The 21,654-nt window shown below is 30.7% G+C and overlaps 1 long non-coding RNA gene across 2 annotated transcripts; it reads right to left on the bottom strand.

The window, feature by feature from the left end:
- Positions 1 to 7,162: 7,162 nt before the first annotated feature.
- Positions 7,163 to 12,767, bottom strand: LOC136270151 (uncharacterized). Of its 2 annotated transcripts, XR_010707884.1 has the most exons (4): positions 12,096 to 12,767; positions 11,872 to 12,001; positions 11,546 to 11,607; positions 7,163 to 7,692 (listed from the first exon to the last, which is right to left on the bottom strand). It is a non-coding gene; the product is annotated as an uncharacterized lncRNA (long non-coding RNA). The 2 variants fall into 2 exon arrangements; XR_010707883.1 differs by having other exon boundaries at positions 11,872 to 12,767.
- Between the last annotated feature and the right edge of the window lie 8,887 nt (positions 12,768 to 21,654).

Raw genomic sequence — 21,654 nt, 5'->3', positions numbered from 1 at the left:
AAAAATTCTCAGATACGCAAGACTTATCTTTAAAAATCTTTTCTGACATCAAAAGAAATTACCTTTCTACCTATTTGAAAAAAAAAACCCACACACCATGCCGTAGTGTTCATCTAAATTCACTCTACAAAGAGATATTCAAATGTATAGTAATATACATTTCTTTCTACAAAGTATTAAATATATCACACGGCATGCTAGAATAGTTTAGTGCACAAATGGTGATGAAAAAAAAAAGAATGTACTTTATTTCTATTTATAGTTTGACACAGCATTCAAACATTTTATTGACCATGTTCATATCTGGACGAGACGGCAGCTGGTGCCGTGTTCTCTACATCTCCGATACAACACTATGAAATCGTTTTTCTATTAGGAAATTGTTTTATTTGTATAATTGGGAGGATCATATGTAGATTTTAGTAAAATGGATTGTCAAATAAAGCTCATATTTCATTAATGTTTCGTTTAATTCGCAAATAAGCGACATTTAAAAGCAATTTTGTGCAAATAAAACGTATTTCAGATTTGAATTTGACACTATGACAGGTAATAAGTCAAATGGCTGTATAATTATGAAATGTAAAAGTTAAAGAAAATAAATTGATATTTTACTACAATGTAAACATCAAAGATTTGCCATGCAAAACCTTGTTTGGCAGTTTTGTTATATGAAGATTAGCTTCTTGCCAAAATATGTTGTGTCATTGGGAAAATATGATTTGGTGCAAATATTTTAAAGTTTTTAACATTTTCAATGGTAAAAAGTTAGATTATAAGATTGTAGAAACAGCTTTTCGCGTTACAAATTGCTTGATTAGCGTCAAGTATGACGTAAGAATATTATGGTAACATAATATCTTTAAAAAAAATCTGCATTTATTGAAAAATCGAAATGAAATTTAATTATATCTGCGATAAATCTCACCCTACTAACCAAATGGACTGAAGATCATCTGTCAGATATTGTTAATCATTATAAACCCAATATACCATCAAACATAGCAGATATAATGACTTACCTTATATGTTTATTTATAATAACGACATGCAGGTAGCTGTTACAGTAGAAGGAAAAAATTAAATTGATTGATGTTTTCAATTTATTCAAAAGACAACTAACGTGCTTGTATTATTCTACATATATTCTTACAGTGTACAGTCGTTAAAAAAACATTAAAATTAACCAAATTGTACATTGTGTATATGTCTACATTAGTTTCTGAATCATATTAAGAATAAATGTAGATATATATTGTTCTTGTTGTGCATCTTTTTCTAACCCATATTATTTCTGCTTAAAAGAAAGAAAAAAACCCATTGTACTTGCACAAAGAAAAAAATGAATCACTGCAAATCATAAGTACAAGCTAGTTGTTAGATGTTTTTATAGCCGATGATAATCTTAAATATAGAAACTGAAGATTTTTCATATACCAATACAAAGGCCAAGGGTTGCAACTTTAAATTTGACATTTTATATAGTATTTCATAACATGAGATTATATAAATAAATTAGAATAATAAAATGATATAAATCAGAAATTCGGCAAAAGTATCGAATCCCCATTCATATATTAATCATATATAGACATTTATTTTAGTATTGAATTTTCGATGAGAGCTCAGTGGGGGTTTAGCACCAGAATACGAGTATTGTGCCAAAATGTTATCAATTTGCATTGATTCGAATCAATCTCTCCCCTCTTGCTACATTACGTATATGGAAGGTTTATTTTTCTTCCTTTTTTCTTTAAGTTTTATTTTCTCTAGAATGTCACACGAAATAAAGAAAATTTTTAGGGGTGTCTGTCACAACACGTTAGGTTTCGATTTCACAAAATTCAAATGAAACAGAAGTTTCATCTGTATAATATATTTTTAAAAAGTAATAAACAAAAATGGTGTAGTGTTAAACCACACATTTTTATGCAAGTAAAAGAAAATATAAGAAAAGAAATTTATGAATGATACCATCATCCCGTATTCTTGATCAATATAAAATCCGAATCTGTTTAAATGGACTTGCTTAAACACACTTACTTTGTTCAACAAAAGAGGGGGTAGCATCATATTTTGTATTAGAAAAAATTCGATATGGTATTATTAACACAAAACTTATTAAGAACCATGTCGATTTTTTATATAGATTCTACATCGAAATGCCTTGATACGATTCAAGGTCCAAGTTTTATATAAAAACGCACAGTCATGCTGAAACATATATATATATATATATATATATATATATATATATATATATATATACACACACGAGTATTTAAATATTTAGATATAGACTGAAAAAAAAACTTCTCGTAAAGTTCATCATAAAAACATTAAATCCAAATTAACAACTTTCGCTCCTTTTACATATGTGTCGTTTTGTGTTTTCTACAACGGCAGGGGGCATGGAACAGGACCGTCTCTTCAATTGAAAGCCATTAAATGCTCCCGGAGACTGAAATTCGAAGACCGAAAGAATAAAGAAAAGTCATAGTCTTATCACTATTGGCTATTTAGTATTTCAATTTTCTCAATAGAAAGTAATAGGAGAACTGGATCAGTTTCATTTCAACTGGCATATCAATAGAAAATAATTTCAATATTTGACAATTTATTTACGATACGATCTTCAGAAGTAAACAAATTAAATGTAAATGACATCCTTCAGGTTTCACGGTAAACGCATGTGAAGGTTTTATTCTAGAGTTTATTATGCTACATTCTTATTCAAGAATCTAAATCAATGTTAAAGTACATTGAAAATGTCACTTTTGTTAGCTGATTATGAAATTGAATACTAAAAGTTTAAAATTTCAATTTACTGGATGGAGAAATCTTTTCAATACAAAAAGTAACTGAATTATGCAATTATAAAACACTTACAGAACGAAAGAAATATTAAAGACAAGCCTTAGCTTGACTGGGATAAGTCTTGTCAGCATCAAGGGGTATTCTTTGTGGGAGAACATCTTCAAATCTTCGAATGTGTGTTTTGAATTGAAGAGTCCCATAGTCACCAGGACCTTTACAACTAGAGGATCTCCTCACCTACTTAAATAAAGACTCAAATGTAGAGCAACATTTAAAATTAGACAATTGTTGCATGAGATGCATAATAAAACTAATGTCTTAATAATCTATGAATATTATTTGTAGAACGACTTAACAAAACGCTCAATAATATCGTCCAGTTGATAAATTGCAATGTTCTGCTGAAAGAACATGTACTCAGAGAGGAAAGGAAGGTTGCCTTTAGTTACATTATGTAGCATTTAACAAATTGCAACATGTTTTTGTAAACAAATATCTTTGAAAAATCATTTTGAAATCATCAATTTTTTTTCTTCCAATTTTTGATATAGAGAATGATTCACGAGACTACTATTTTCAGAAGATTTTCATGATGCTTCATAAACACAAAAAGAGTAAAGGCTCGTAGATCCAAAGAATGTTAAATCCAAAGCAAGACGTCCAGATTTATCCAAATAAATATATACCCAAAATAAAACATATGAGCTAGAATCATTCTGAAAAATGATTTTAAAATACACTGTACTTCAGTGACTTCAAATGATATGAAGACACGATTTCACAACATTTGTATTCTTTTCAGACAAAAAAAATATTCTAGATCTAAATATTTTCTACACTCAGATACACAATAAAATTCATTTCCAAAATCTTATCAATAAATAAAAAAATGTAGATAATATGATTCATTGTTCAAAAGTACGCATCAGATCAGAGAGCAATGAGTTGGATAATTTCAATTTTCATGAATTATACGCATACTTAGTAGCCTTTTTTCACTGTTAATAGGGTTTTCCAACATAAAGATTATTCTGGGTAAATACACAAAACGCTTATTTTAAACTGTTCATAGAGATGTTTCTCCGTAGGAAAAAATCCATACTTGCGAATTTTTACTTTTTGCAACCCGATTGTAATTATTTTAAATCAAATAATTAGAAGTGTGGTACATGTTTCTATCTCAATAAAGCAATTGGCGGGAAATGTATTATTTGTTTTGCAGTATTCTCTTTGCTGTGCCAAAGCTCCGAATGGAATCATTTCTGTTGAGTTTATTGAGTGGGAGCGGACCAATAGAAAGTTACACACTTTTATATTCCTCATTGTTACTTGGGATCAGATACTGTAATTATCACCTGTAGGATAAAAATACGTTGCAGGAAAAACACCTAGGCTTACAAATGCAAAATGCACAGGAAATAAGGATCAGATTATCTCGATGTGTGTCATTTTCAGATCATAAATGTTTGCGATAGAAATTGAAAATCACATTTGCAAGATGTAATTTCAAGCCTTTTGATACTTAGCGTTGTATTAATGATACATTGCTAACGTTTTATTGGGAAAAAATAATTATTAACTAGAACCAATTGAATTAAGAACCGTGTTTACGTACACGCAATAATATGTTTGTTTCGTCATGTAATCTATATCCCTTTGCTTATGCAATTAAAAGCAATATATGTTTTGTCGGTTTCTACATGGGTTACTTTTAGAGGTATCATTTCTCTAAATATAATCATGGATTTAAAGTCAATTTTCTTGCAGTAAAATTTGCAAAAAAGGTTTCTCTTTGAAGTGTGATTGCCATAGCACTTTTTCCCATTGCAAATAAAATCTTAATTATATTGAAGAGAAGATACAAGGTGAATTCGATCAATTATGAAAAAAGACATACGATGTAATTAATCAAAACTACATCATATCACACTCATGGACTGTGTTGACTTAAAGCAATGATGAGAAATCAGTAGAGTTTAACTTAATTTTCTAGAGATGTAGCATTGCGGTTTCCTTGATAATGCATTTTTTTTAATACAACGACTACTTTTTAAAGAAAATTGGACCCACCCGTCAGCAAATTGCTCATCAATCGGTGGATTGAAAGTATAACGAGAGCGTAATATACTAAACGTTAAAGGCCTTTCAGATTACTTAATTTTTAAAAATTTAGCAAAATACGAGCCAGAAATTCAGTCTGTTGCGCTCATTGTCTTCTTGAAGATGTTATCACATCCTAATTGTTCAGAGAAGGCGCCATTTTGCATCGCTTTTAAATGACGTAAATAACGGACGACAACAAGGATAACCATCTTGAACACTTTCATACAAATGCTGATAGTCATTTACAAAAGGTATTCAAAAGTAATCATTTTTCAAGCTAACAGACGTCATTATTCAATATGATTTTAATATTTATCATTTTCCTCTTCAAGATAAGTATCTTCGTGATTAAGCAATTACTACCTATTGAAAGCCAACATGTACCGCGCAAAAATCCGCTACAATGCCAATTATTGTCAACACCACGTATGAAAACTGACATCTATTTTGTGAAGTGTATTTGATAATTTAATCTGTTGCAATTACAGCACATGTTTTAATCCCCCTTTAGAAACTGAATGATACCCGAGAGACAAGTGAAAGTAAGTTATTTTATGGTTTAATGAACTATTCTAGCGCGTTGAATTGACACTCAAGACTTGTTCAAGTCTGTACAAAGACAGGACTTGTTATCTTTCTATCTATCTACTATCGCCCACTTCCTTTAAAAGATAAAAAAGAAGGTGACCATTTGCAAATGAATCGAAAATAATAAACAAGATTTTAATTTCACATAAAAACTTAAATTTTACAATTTATTCATAATTTGGTATCATTTGATGAAATATCAAGATATATGACAAGTCTTATGACGTTTAATTTCGCGTCTAAACACTTATGATATACGCCTGACCAAGCGTCCCTTTTACACCGATGCAGCCTCGACTTCGATTGATCTTGTTCCCACTTGCTTGCTTCCAAAAGCTGCGGGGATTTGCGTGATGAATAGACAAGCGTTATACACTTGTCTCGTTTGTATACAATACGATTATTGTTGTTTTGTTGACTTTGAAGTGATGATAGCCATTCTCACCATATTTCATTTTTTATGACAGTTTTGTTTACCGGAATCTCATGTTACTTACATACAATCCTTGTTTAAAATTTAATCACCTTTCATTAAAATTTAATACAAATTAGGCAGAATTTATGATAAGAAAAGACTTAAATATTTAAGTATTCGAAAATGACTTTTATAATGAAACGGAACTCGGCCTTTGACCTCAAGTAAAACGCAGTCATGGCATAGCTAGATATTATTTCATCTTTATCTCAGTTTTTCACGAAATGAATTGAAAAGGTAAAGATGTAATTATTATAATAGGCTCATTATGATATTGAACTGAAACATTTTAGTACTTATGAGTGAAAGAGAATCAGCAACTGAAAGTCTTGAAATGCCATCATCACGTAAATGCATTGTACGCGCAACAATAGAAAGCTGAAATGCTATAGACTTTGCATTGAATATCAAATACAGGCCTTATATTGAGTATTGTAAGAGTTTTCCATTTGAATGAACATGCATTTGGTTGTAATGGGGGGTTAAATTTGATACGTTAATCGAAAATTAATAATGCAGTTATAATTGAACAATTTTAAGAAATACGTTGGTCCTCATTTTAGGATATCAAAAACATTCTTTTTATTTCAGTTTCATTCAATATTTTTGTTGGCAGTCACGGAGGTGATAGTAATCAAGTTGCCACACTATTTAGTTGCCAGATGTACAATTGAAAAATTCATATTAAATTAAACATGCAATGTGTCAGAGATGAATCTTAATTACACCATGTAGGATGGTGGTTCTAACTTCTTAAAAATAAAACTAGGAAATGCCGAATTCAAATGATATTCAAATGCATGTTGCTTTTTGTTCATGTAGAATTAAATATTGATTTGCTGGTACATCATACGCAGTTCACCTTTTATTCATAAAATAGATTCAAATCCGAACGACCCTTTTTTAATTATAACAACATATTCTTGTTTAAATTCCAAAGCCATATACTATTTGTTCCCTTTTCTAAACTATTAGACAATTGAAAATTGAAAAAAATTCTCCACCCTACAAAACCACACTTAATAAGTAATCAGAAACTTAAAAACAAACATTTAAAAAGTATTTTAAACTTTGAAACATGATTTATGATTAATCATCTATACATGTATTAAATTGATATTTGTTGCACTGTACAACAAGTTCTAGTTTCCGTAGCAAAAAAGTAACCCCAATGTATAATAAGACTATGAGGTGACCTTTTATTAATCACAAAAAATAAATGCCCGTGTGTTGAACATCTCTACTGATTACAAATCACCGTTCTTCTTGCAGGGGAAATTAAAGAAAGTAAATGTTATGAGAATGGAATGATGGATTTCACAACCTTGAAAACGCTCATTGTCAAAGATGTAATGTTTACCGCGAACAAAAGAAGCTGATGTTATCAACATGACAATCACATTCCTATTAACATCTGATTGTCAGAACAGTTGTAAAATTTAATTTAGTTCGAGATTTATAACGCAAATTGAATATCGGAGGCGGAAAATATTAACCCCTGATTCAATCATGTGTCCAAAATTGTACAATATTTCAAAAGGAGATCTATGAGTCGACATGGTTAATTCAGCGCGCCGGACATTGTCAATGAAGGACTGAACTTGGAAGAAACTGTACAATCTTTTGGTCCCTTCAACGTAATCATCTGTCAAAAGGCACAAGGTAATCTTCAAAGAGCCCTCTTTTGTCCGGTTCTATCATAAATTACCCTGAAATTGAAAATAATGTTCGATATTATCAAAATATCATTCATTTTAATTTTGACTGAAATTATCTTTTGATATTTAATAAAAAAAGATTATTTACCAATTTTTGCTCGACAACACTCAGGTGGGTTCAGACAAGATGCCGAATATTTAAACGAAGCATACATTAGTGCTTCGTTAGAATGATCAAATTGAAAAGAAAATGAGAAATGTATTTACTTTCTTTATTGATAAATTGTTTAGCCCTGTCCTTGGTGTTATTTGTGATTCTACCCATGACGAAGTCAAACATCTTAAATAAACGGTATAAATTGCACGTAATGTAACGATTAATCGACACATTATGCTAAATAAGTGACTTAAAAGCATTCAAAGTGTTTAATGTTGAAAATATACGATATACAGTCCGTGATAAAGTAAGCCAGATTTTTATCTGAAGAGAGGTTAGAAAGCCATTCATCTGAAGTAATAAGTTTCTCGTTTGTGCCAAAGGAAAACGAAAAGAAGTAAAAAATGAAATTAAAAAACTTGCATTATTGTGTTCTTTAGGGTACCATTAAAAATTGCAACAAAAATTCATTTGCATTGGATATAAGCAAATCAATTCAGCGGTAATACATTTTGGAATAAATTTTAATGGGCGTTATAATGACATAACAGCCTGCATTCTAAATATGTAAATATTTGTCGTGAATGACTTTAAAATATTTACATCTCGCACTTATCAGATTTTGAAGATACAATAAAAGATCTGCTTAGGGTACATAGCATGGACTCGAACTTTTATGATAAAATAGTTCTATAAAAATATGAAACGACAAAGTAGATATCAGATAGCATACTTCAGTTTACTGACATTCAAACTTTTGATCACATACAACAACTATATATATATGCTGTAAACTAATAAATTCGATATCTTTTTTTTATCTCAATGCAATTTCGTTTATAGTGTAATGCACCATAATTTTTTAGATACCAGACCAGTAAAAAATGAATTAAACCCTAAACACTCTATCCATCATTTCAGCCCTCTTCATTCAGAAGTGAAACTGTATAGGTTTGCTGCAAAGCATTCAACTAAAATACCCACGCTCAGAGAAAGAACAACCATTTTCTTTTCTTTATAATATGAGTGTTTGATACGGTATAAATCAGCAATTTCTCCAAAAGATACAAAATGCAACAGGTACAAGTAGTTAATATTCAGAAAGTTAAAAATATATCTATGAAAAAAGTTGCAACGTCATCGTGAATTTGACTGCTGACGAACGCCAAAGGATATCTACTCCTTTTATGCAAAATTTTGCAATTATGTAACGGATAACAATAAAGCACCACTTAACTTGTATTTAAGTTTCAATTAAATTGTAAGTACAAGATTTTTCATAGTTATCAAACATAGAAAGCACATTTACACATTTATTAAGTTTCACCCCTCTCTTGAAAGTAATTTTAGATGTGAACTTTAAAGGCACCTTGTGCGTATTTAAACTTTCTTTTTAACTACAGGCCATTTTAGTGTCAAGTTAGAAAATTACATGTTATTACAAACCTACAAATTATCCTGTCAAGTTTTTATTCATCCTATAGATACAATGTACTCCTGTTAATCGAATACTATACTGTAATGACAAGGCTAATGCGTCATTAAATTTCTTTTAAAGCAGAAAAATATGATTTGAAACAATGTCAAAATATGTTTCCATTTAACTGCCAAGGCAAGAACAAAATTGATATCTTCGATGTAGGCCATTTCTTATTCGGTCTATTTTTTCGTATGCAAGAGATATTATCATATCTTTGTCAGAAATTCAATCCTAATTTTATAATTAAGATTACCGTTTAGTTTCCCATTTCTCTTCTTATTCTAACGCCCTTTCGAAGGACAAAAATGTTGAAACTTTTGTTTTAACGTTTTATCTGACGGACAGGGGCGTCTACAACAAAAACCACGGGGGATCTGAAATGTACCCAAGCCTAAACACAGTTCAGTCTGAGTCACTTTTGAACAATGAAATGTGTCACTTTCGAGATAGTATCCAGAAATTTAAATATCGCATTTAACCCCTTGCATTGCTATTGTTTCTAAATGTTTGTAAGGTATTCTCTATTGCAGGAATGGTTAGTGCGTGACTCTTGGTCGTGCGGTAAAGAACTCCAACTAAGCATAAATATAATTTCACTGATGTCATTTTCAGGCCTTGATTTCATCTTTATTTTTTGTTCAAATACTTTTTGAACTTGGTTTTTCTTAATTAAACCTCTTCTCCCTTAAAATAATCTATCATTCTCAATTTTTAGATAGCGACTCTATGTTTAAATTTAGACTTAATTTTCAGTGTAACATTTTATTTCATGTTTACTATAAAACCATTGTTTTGATTCAATATGTGAATTCTATTAAAACCAGTAATATAACAGGTACAATCATGGTTTCCTTTCCTTTTTACAGGATGTCGCACTTTTAGCGTCATATATCACTTTATCATCAGTAATAATAGAACACACCTACAACTGTTGGAAATATTATTGAAGTTCATTTTTAGACAAAAAATCAAAGAGTACATGGAGGCGGATCATAAAGGAATAATTCACAATACTATATCTTCCTCCAATTTTATAGAAGAGAAATTCTGAAGTGATAATTATTTTTGACTTAAAGGAAAATTAGATTTGCAGGTATCATTTTGGGTTGATAGCGCTCTGTATTATTACTTTATTATCAGAATGGTTCACAATATAATATAATTAATGAGCCTATCCCGATATAACTTAATTTTGTGGGCATTGTTTTGCGCTAGACATTCGTTTTCTATCTATGTGGTCCCAAGATTTATCTAGCGTTTTGATAATAGTCTAGTGGGAAAGTAAAGAAGCTCAGAAAGTTGTTGATAATTTTCATAATTCATCTGATTCTTGGGATAGATACCAGCTTCTGCGATAACCCACGAAGCGTCGAAAAGGTAATTTATAAAAGATTGTAAACGAAATCTTGGTTTCATGATCTTAAATGTTGGCTTCAAAGCCGGGACTTACATATACCGTCGACACTTTTGCTTTCGTCCCCGATCGTCTGTTTTGATTAAATCTGATGAAATGCGTAAATATTGTAACAATTTGTATCTTATCGTCCTAATGGGCGATGTTTCGAATATAAATTGTGCGAATCGTAGCGATTTCCGCGATAAACGTTGTATGCTCTGCTGGTCTTAGGGACTGATAATACATCATCCCAACAATATACACTGATAAGTTGACGATTAAAGTTCACAAACTTCGGATCAAAAGACCAAGGTAGCTGTTTATCTGATAAAACCAAACTTTGAATACGTTTAATTTTAAATATTTTAAATACATAATTTAACTACTCTGAAGTTAAACTCAGATCTTCACCCTTCCAATATAACTTCCATTGTTCATTCTTATGATATTTAGATACTACTAGGCGTGTATCTAAATTGGCATTTTATCAACTGCAACATTAAATATGAAACGTATAGTCACCTTTTACCTTTTGAATTTAAAAGGAACATGAAAAATCAGCGATAACTATTTACCCTATCTTAAACGCCTTCATAAACAAACTACTCGAGAGTATTACGAGAAGACAACAAATAGGCAACTGTCTCCTAGACTTTATTTTATATCGAATTACACCTGTTTAAAATTACATTAATTGCAAAGCCCTTCCCAATAACAGGTCGTCGAGACGACGTCTTCATATTCTCTGAACTGACTGGTTTAAAAATGATGTAGGGCATTAGAAATGTTTTATTATGTGATTTTTTTTCCTAATCTTTGCTTGTTTCTGGGGAACCGGCGCCTAAAAAATATATATAGTTTAATTACTCACCTGCAGAACCGGAAAAAAAACTTGTGCATACGTGCATATATACTGGAGTTCATATTTTGTTTCTGTACAAAAAAAAGGATTTGCAAATTTATGTGAAATTGTATATTTGAGTTTATAATTTCAATCCCCAAACAGATGTTCAAAGTTAACAAAAAATAATAATATATTCTGTCAGAATATCCTTTTTCTTTATTCCTTCTTAAAACTTTAAGTTTAACATTCATAAAAGTTTAAACACTGTGGTCAAAGTTGGTGTTCTTGAATTTTCACGACTGAGGAGAACATTGAACAGGGGTTTAAGATTTTTTGTGTTAAAATTTACAGACCTGAAAAAAAATGTTGAAATTCTTAAGGTTGTTGTCAGATGAACGTATCCTCGGTTGAACGCTTCACTTTCTTGGTGGATCTCTGTCATTTCTTTGAGCTATATAATCCTGCAATTCATCTTCCCTTACCCTTGAAAGGAAAAGTTAAATCTCATTGACGATAGAAATGAATTGTTTTAAAGGCTTTCATGAAATTGTATTAAGTATAACAGTCTCACAATAACCTTCCAGAGTTGAAAAACCGCATTGAGTTTCCGACTCATTGTATTACTTTGTAAAATAAATTCTCGAGTAATAGAGACATGGCGAAAGAACGGCAGATCATCACCATTGACATGAACTGATAAAATAAAAGACTATCAACTCAAGGGAAAGGGCTTAAAACAACTTGTCAAGAAAAGTCAATTACTTGGTTTATGTAGTGCAACGTATCTAGTGAACATTTAATTTAAAATTTTTATCTAAAACACCCAACTGAAAACTTGCAACAATGCAAAACACTTTTGATCACCGTCTGCCATCTTCTTTTGTAATTCACGTTGTGGTGAAATCAAAACCCCTTCGGAACAATGTGATGAGTGTTCAGCATTTTGCAACATTAGTTGCCGTGAATTGATGTTACCTTGAAGCTAACAAACTGGTGAAACCTTATATTATCTAAATTGAGGTAAAAGATAACTCGCCGCTAAGTGGTCATTTAGTGTCACATTCATAATAATCAGTCAGGAAAATTTATCGATATTTTGAGACGTCTTCATCTGTCCCCACCAATTTGGTCAAAAATTGGAGAGCAGATGAAAACTGTAATTCGCAGACGACCAAAAAGCTCAATGTTTTTATCTTTGGTCCATCACAATAGAAGAATGACTTCCCTGCTACAATTAGAGATGTGGCGACGCCAGATCTCCCCAATGTTAGAATAGCAATGTTTGCAAAGCGTAGATTTTATCTCATCCGCACTCATTGTATTTCAGTTTTATTTTTTTGTCGACATTACAACGCAATTAAAGTGTTATTGATAAGTTTAAATTTAATCTTTCTATATTTCTATCCATGAGGGGAAGTAACTAATTTTCCGGTTATCATTTTCAATTTTTAATGGTTCTGAATTCTGAAGCCTTTTGGCAAGATGTCATATTTTCGTAATTTGCTAGACTGGGTGTGATTTTGAGAAAATATGATACTACCCTTGTTATTGTCGAAAATGATTTAACTTAACATTCACAACAATAAGCTGAGAAAGCCAACATTTAATTGCAATCCATGTGCGTAAATGTGCAAAAACCATTTAACATCATATATACTTGTAGGTATGGCCTTTGAACTAACCTTATGAAATCTCCATTAGAATTTTTAATGTGAAGAAGATTATCATTAATTGTAGAAGGTATTGGTTACATCCTCTCGTCGTTAATCATACTATCTTGAAGATTGCTTTTTTTGAAATACTGGTATTTTTAAATCACGGCATTGGAATTGAATGAAAATTCTTATTGTTATCTATGAATACGTGCAAAATATAATAGAAGTGATAATAAATTGATTTTAAGGTAATTTAATTATCAGTTTTCATAATCTGAAGGTTATTAAACACTATTAACTCGGAATATTATGTTCAAATTTTAAACTGAATTGAGAAAAATCACAATAAATTTTAGCAGATACATAAGAATGCGGGGAGTTTTGAATAAACTTTTTTTCTAATTGAAGAGTTTGACATCAGATCATATTTTGGAATTAATCCCCTTCCTTAACAAAGGGTTCACACAAACAAAAAATAGTTCTTATTTAGTAAAGTGAAAGGGAATTATCCGAGTTATACATGGCTAAGCTGTAAACATTAATATGACAATTATTTTGGACTGACTGAAATGAATTGAAATGGAATCATTTATAAAGACTATTTTTATGTATTTCCTAGGATTCTTATTTTTAACAGTTATAGAGAAAAGTTTTAGAGAAGATAGAAATGTATATAAGTGTATAATTTTTATTACAAGTTCTTCAACAAATGCTTTGAGCTTGCAGTTTGTACAAATGGATTTTTAAAATTCTAGCATTTAACAAGTTGACTAATTCTAAAATAAAAATTTTCGAAAATGTTTCCAGATATAATCATAGATAGATTTTTTGTTACCCATTTGCAGTCTCTTCCATTTAACATTTCTCGAAACTTTGATAAGAGGTGTAGAAAGTTAACAGAATATTCATGACTTTTACATTCGTTTTTCCAAATGTTTCTCACATCAAATTCAGCACTTGTTTCTGAATAAAAAAATATATATATCAAATTCTACAATCAGACTTTTTAGTTTTTCTAGCTAATAAGCATTTTTATTTGGTCAATGAAGGAAAAACAATCTGACATTTGGTTAATGGGGCCATTCTGATGAAAATGGGTTGTTTTGGGAAAAAATGTCCAATTAATCTATTAAGAAATGTTCTTACTTATTGATAATATTTTAAGAACTTAATGTACAATCCTCAAACACCTCCAGTTTTATCATTTTCTTAATTTGAAAACTTTCGATTTTAGACTATCATTAAAAATCTTCCAATAATTTGTTTCATTTAGTGTTCTGAAAAATTAAACTATTACTATTTTTTGTAGTATAATTGACAATATATTTCTCCCTTCAATTCCTTCTATTATGAGTGAACATTTTTTTTTTTAAATATTCATTAAAATAAAGTGAACAGTTTGTGATAAGCTTTGTTCTTGTAATGTGCTATTGGTGTTATAAATGGACATAAGTAATTTACGCAAACATGTTTGAAAGTGTTGAATGCTTAACAGAATGGAAGGTAAATGTAAAGAATTAGAAAAAAAAAACATTTCCTAAATGTTTCGGACAAAGTGAACTGTGAAAGCGATTTAAGCTAAAAGTTAAAAGTTCAGAATATACAGTTGCTTTTGATGTTAAATAGACTGCGATAAAGTAAGTGAAAAGTAATATGAATTTTATGTAGGATTATTACTCTAGATTTACAGATTAAAACACTGGTCTGTTAATTTAGAAAAACTTTCTTAAGTCATGATATTTTCAAAAGGCTATTAAATATAGGATAATTATTAATGTACCACCTGCAAACTTTTTAAAATGTAATGTTTTTAAGCAATCACACATGATAAGAATAAGTTGATGAAGTAAAAGTTAATTTTTTTTGGTCTCTAAGCCTTTGAATTATAAACCTGAACTTTATTATTGATATGCTTATTTACTGTGGATAATAAAGCAGGTGGGTCAGTGTACAACCTGCATTCAAATATTTGGTAATAAAAAGATTAAACCAAAGAAATTATGCCGTGTAACTTTATCACATATATTCATTATATTATTTCACCATCTATTGTTGTTTCTCTTTGCTTAAAATAAAATTAATAAACAGAAACAAATATCATATGTGTACTAATGTAATATCTTTTAATATTTTTAATACTATGAATAAAGATGAAGAATACTCCTTTGCATCAGGCGTCGAACCATGATCGAAATGATTTTTTTGTTCGATGAAACCTTTTTAAGAGCAGGGTCAATTTATGGTCATACGCGTTGAAAGCAAAGATCCTTTTCCATATAAAAGAAAATGACCTGAACGGCAATTAAATCATACGAACTTCACAATCTGCAGATGCTTCGATTTTGACTCCGGCGCGTGACATTGGCATTGAAATAGAAATAATTCTCTTCATTGGCTCACCCACGATTTTCAAATCAAAAACATGATAAAGAGACGGCAAGTTCATTTTTTGTAAAATCCGCATTGTGGTTCAGCAGAGGCAGACTGTCTACTGCACTGGAATTGTTGGCTTGATCTGAAAAAAGAAAGCGAAACAGTATTCATCGGGCATAAAATACAACGCATTGTCCAGTTCTCAAAACAAGATCTGATAGCTTTAATTCTATTTTCCGTGTTCATCGATGGCAATGAAGAGTGTTTTCTTCTAAATTCTTTCAGAAAACAAAACTGTGATTTACAAACCACACGTCGTGTGTCGGTCAGAAAAAAAGAAAACTCCATTTAAAACAACGATGAAAGATGATTTTTTTTTTTAGAGTTAATAGATCTACTTCGTTATTCAGACATTATCATAACGTTGCAGTATGGGCAATTTTTTTTCACCTATTAAAATATTGTCATTGATATTGACTGTAATTTATTTGTCGTTTCTGTGATTTTAGTTTATCTTTTGTAGTCTGTTTTTCAAACAGTAGCAGCTCTTGGTAAACGCGTTTATCACTTGTCTTCGTGAACGTGAGAAAGTGTCATGGAAATGAAAAACGTATCAAATTATAGCAGAAAGTATACACCCTCTTTACACAAAATGTAAATATCTGTACAAGTAAAAACATGCCCTCATATTTTCCCTTCGAAGTTACAACACAAAATAAACATTTCAAGGTGACACAACTGATTTTATAAAACATTTATTTTCCAGTAATTTGAACTTTATGAAAGGAAACTGAGCAGGCCATCAAACGACGAATTAAACATAAAGGAGTATTTATCCTGTAAGCTTTGTGTTTGCCTAATGATATATAAAATGCGAACCACACAGATTTTTAATGATGAAGACCAATTCTCAATAATTGCAAATTACAAAATGATTTCATTTGGAAACATTACAGTGGAAAACTTTTCTTTCTTAAAGCCAAGACGCCAAAATGAATGTGGTCTATATTATCTAAAATCTTAAAAAATGACACATTGCTGACAACTGAAACCAAGTATTTAAATAAACCTAGAATGACGGAGCAAAATGTTTTGTACACTATCACAAATACAAAGCACACCCTTTTTCATTTTAGTTTAGCCAATTTGGTCGCTCTGGGTAGTCTGCTTCGAATTGGTTCTTTGAAGTTTTATTAATTTGATGTTTCATTTTTTAAAATTTTACATGAGTTTTTAAGTCTGAAATTACGTATACATGTCATATTTTTCCCCCGAAACTAATTAGATTTTTGTTTGAATGCATCGTGAAATGGTGAAATAATAATTAATGCAAAATTGAAAAGCCTCCATACTAAATATCATCTATAACATATTTCTATTATGAGGTAAACAAAATTTACACTGTCAGTCAAAATTAGATTGAACATTGTTCATAGTGTCTTGGAAGTATCTGTATTTAACTAAATGTATTTTTTGAACACGAATATTTTGTAAGATCTTACCAAAACATGCTTGGGTGGCGCAGGAACTTGCATGCCTAGCATGGCACTAGTTTTGGCTTTATTGAACACATACTTTTGCTATTTTAGCATGTGAAGTCTTTTTAAATATATATTCGCATTTGTATAATTTTTTTTAAAACTTAATCTTGTAAATTTGTAGATGCATAACAATTTGCATTAAGCCAAGCCAAATAAATGTTGTGTTATTTTGTTTAGCTTGTAATTTACATATTAATAAATGGAATTAACATATTACCCCCAACAAATTCTTTTCTTAATCGTCATATGTTTTCTAGCAAAAAAAAGCTGCGAATTGCCAGGATCTTCAGCTTACTGAATAAAGTTTGTGGACAGCCAACTATTACCTTTATGTACAACATACAAAAGTTTTTAAACACGGTCTATGAGGGATTAACGCATTCATAAAGATCGAAGAGTCTGACAGAAAACAAATCTAATGTCGGGCCGACTGAAGAACGAAATAATTAGACGGACGGTCAAAGAAAATCAGTGCATCTGTAAGATATGTGGACTGTGGTATATGTTAATACGTGTGAAAAGGATAAGATACATGAACATGTATGCTTTTAGATGATTGTTACACTATTAGAACAATCCTCTGATCAAATGTATCAACTTATGTGGTATGTTTGTGGAAGTTGTATGAACATTAACCAAAATACGCTCTATTCTTTGAAAAAAAAAGTTCACGTAAAACACACTCCATGTATAGTTCTATGGAATCCCGATATATAGTCATGCCAAACATGATTGAACAAACCATTAATATTGTCCAACTTATATTTATATCCTCGATGGACAAGCTTGTAAACTGAAAAAGATTAAATCCATAGCAAAAGTCAAAACTTTACAGCTGCGAGACAATTTAATTTAAAAAATATCATAATACGCGCATAATTTCATAATGTAGTATTGACCTAAAGCATGTCTTTTGATATTTTGAATTTGTTCACCAGAATTGTCAGTGCCATTTTAGAAATCACAATAATCAAAGTTTGAGTCTCTCATCAATAGCCCATGAAATCTTATCCCAAGCATTTTTAACAAGACCAAATATCATTGTCAAACTTTTATTTTGGCGATTATGTTTCATTTTATCAGTATAAATAATCAAAATTCTACTGTTCTTTATAGTCAGTTTGCAATTTGATGAGCGAAGAAGATGAAGGGCAAATGAGTAGTAAAGGGGCAATTTTCATTTTTATGTTGGAATAACTGCCTCTGTCTAATTGTCTTGAAACATCGTTACACCTTTAAAGTTATTTTGATGCGAATCAACATTATAACGAGAACTATACCGACAACATCACAGTTTATCAACCGGGGTGATCTTGTCTTGTCATGAGGACTACTGCAATGTTATTTTTCCCTATCTAGCGGACACTGTAGCTGATTTCCAACTTTCTTAAAAATCAAAACTAAACTGTTAACACAATAAAGCTCTTAATACATACATTTCTTTTCAAATTTTTTTTCATATTTGTTGACTTGTAAGTTAATGTTATTATTTTGACATAAACGTTTAAGGTAAATGGAGAGAGATAATCGTTTTTTGAGAGTCAAAACATTGCGCTCAATTTAACATATGTATCTCATACCATCAAACGAAGGCAAATTCTCTCTGGGGACACGATTCGTTAATTTTTCAAATTTTGGAATTACAAATGTTACGCCTAGGCTAGAGAAATTTACAATTATGTCTTTAAATATTTAATCTCCAGCCTCCATTTAAACATTAAATCAAAATGAGAGTGAGAAAGGCTTTTGTTAAACTACGGATATGTGTTTGAACATACATAGAACTCTTCAACTTTCTTCGTGATTGATGATTTCTACAGACTGCTTACTTGCTGATACTCAATTTTGACTTTTTCTTGTATATTCATGGTTTTTTTCCCTAAACAAACGTTTTATCAAGATACAACTTCTGAAAAAATTCTTTTATTGAAATTTACTTCCTTCCCTCGTAAAAAAAATAGAGAAAAATTATGTATCAGAAAATGGAAAGTAAAGCATAAACTTTTTTAAGTGACAGAAAATCCTTATTTCTTTGAAGTTTTAAGTGTTCTCATTAAACCCGAAGTTTACTTTAAAACTCAACACTTAATCATTTCCACCTGTCTTGCGAGTATCGTACATCGCTCATTAGATTATCACAGTATATGTCTTCGTGTAGACCTTTCATTTAAAGATGCCTTTCAGATAATGAGTATAAACTAGTATGAACTGTCTGTTTAAACATGTTACTATTTCATTACTTCACCAGGAATGTATTGTCTCATGAACGTGTCAAAGAAAAGGCGACGCTTTACAAAGAGATGGGCAGATAAAAAGTTAACTCGCGCCGAGTCAATTATGACTCCACGACTTTCATGATTGTCATCATTCAACACAGAACGCTTCACAAAGCGCAGATAAGAACATGATCTTGGTCCGATAAATGTTTTGATAAATTTAAACAAAAGCTTAAATTTTTTTGAATTGGCATTCTTTAAGAAACAAAAATGAAAACACGATTGACCACGCGACTTGAAGTGGCAATGGGAGTGATTCACGCTTAAAAGATTGAAAATGTTGAATAAGAAACATTCTATGTTTGTCAGATTGCAGGGGTCCAAGGTAATCGGTACAGCTCTTTCTTCCAGTTAAAAAAATCTTTAAAGTCAATTATAATTCAAGAATAGCTCTAATAGACGGGAATTTTTTTTTGACATTTGAAGAATAAATGTAATATTACTTACCGATGCGAAAAGATGGCACGAAGGTGACTGTTGCAATTTTATACGAAAGTTTTTAGTTTCAACTCTTACGTACCCAATGAAGCAGTTTTTTCCCTTTCAAAACAATTGTACAATGTGTAAATAAAAGTGTTTCGATGTGACGCAGATGAACCTTGAAGATAATTAGCTGAAAGGAATTGCTTACTTTATTAATGCTCTCTGAAATGGAAACACATTCAACCTGCACAAGTATCATGCAAGATTATTTAATGAAAAAATTAATCAAATAGTGAAAACCGGTTTTATTCAAATGTAAATGGGACAGTTTTATTAACCAGATATATGTTATTATAGAGTCAGTCGCTCTTTAGACTAGGATTTTGACGTCCCGGTCATCTAAGTTAATCTATTTGCATAAGGTTTGGTTATTTCTATTTTTAAATAAATCAAGTAATTTGCATTGGATCAGTGTCTCTCCTAAGTAAATGGACTAAGTTTGCACTAAACATTTTGAAAAGGTGTTTCGAATTAGCAGGAAGAATTACCAAAGTTTTAAAGTTTTAAGAATAATTTCCCCGTCAGGTTCTTGAACTGGCGCCGGGAAATATTTAACCAGGCTTCCATAGATGTCTTTAGTTGTTCATCTGTTGCCTTTCTGTATAGAGACATATTTGTCGAACACTTTAAACCCGCTGTAGCGCTCATTTGTGGTAATCTACTTGAAACATTAGAATGCTGTCAACAAAATATAACAGATTTAATCGAAAGGAAAGATATGGTGATAAATTTCCTTGTACCACACGTTTATGCTTTGTTTTTCTTTGGGATGGGTAAAGAAACACTATCTCATTGTAAATACCGATTATGTCTGCACTTTTCCCACTTTTGATTTCTCGATGATCCAGTTTTTTTCTTTCGCTGAAACAATTATGCAATCTCAAAAACGTCAAGATGACAGTCACATATGATCAATATTGGGATTTAGTTCGTAGCGACAGAAAACTGTGAAAAGTTAAAGAAAGAACTTTAAATATAAATATATGTATGTGATTTATAATTAATGAAATTGATATGAGAGAGAGAGAGAGAGAGAGAGAGAGAGAGAGAGAGAGAGAGAGAGGATTTCTAATTTGGTAACTTTTATCTATCACAATAGCAATAGAATGATATTTGATATAAAGTCTACAATATTTATTTAAGTAAATCAAACAAGATACATAATTGATTTTCTGTTTTCCAAGTAAATATCTGTCGAAAGTGCCTGGTCATCTTTTGATCATGATGAGCCTAGCCCAAGACGTCATACCAAGAAGAAAATAGACTCAACTGAAACAGAGGAAATCAGAAAAGTTCAGTGAAACAAAAATGAATACTTTTTTATGGTAAAGCTGGAGCTTCATCATGGCAAAAACTGCTGAGATTCGCCCATTCTTTAACCAAGTATGTTTACAGAAGATTTATTTTATTACTATATGCATTAATATAATAGTCTGAGAGCTGTCCAGTGTTATGTTTAAAATATACCGAGTACATGTTAACATATATATAGTGTTCAATAAAACAACTTTAATATTAGGCTTTTTGTATAATAACTGTAATTTGCAGATGACTCCTTGCATTTGCATCTACGGTAAACCTTTTTCATAAAGAAAGAAAATGGGTATCCGTAAAACATGTTATTAAAACAAGATGGGGGAACAAGATAGCGCAAATGCACATTTGGTTTTATCGTTAAAAACAATTTCAAATTAATTTTTTTCCAACGAAATATACTAGATGATGTTATATTACAAGTTTACAAAAGCACAATTTCTAACTATATTCAATTTTGAATATTTTAACAAACAATCAGAAAAAAAAAATAA

This window comes from Magallana gigas, chromosome 7 (assembly GCF_963853765.1).
Source record: "Magallana gigas chromosome 7, xbMagGiga1.1, whole genome shotgun sequence".
NCBI classification, from domain to species: domain Eukaryota; kingdom Metazoa; phylum Mollusca; class Bivalvia; order Ostreida; family Ostreidae; genus Magallana; species Magallana gigas.
The sequence above is the reverse complement of the archived record's forward strand: the minus strand, read 5'-3'. Positions and strand labels throughout refer to the sequence as shown.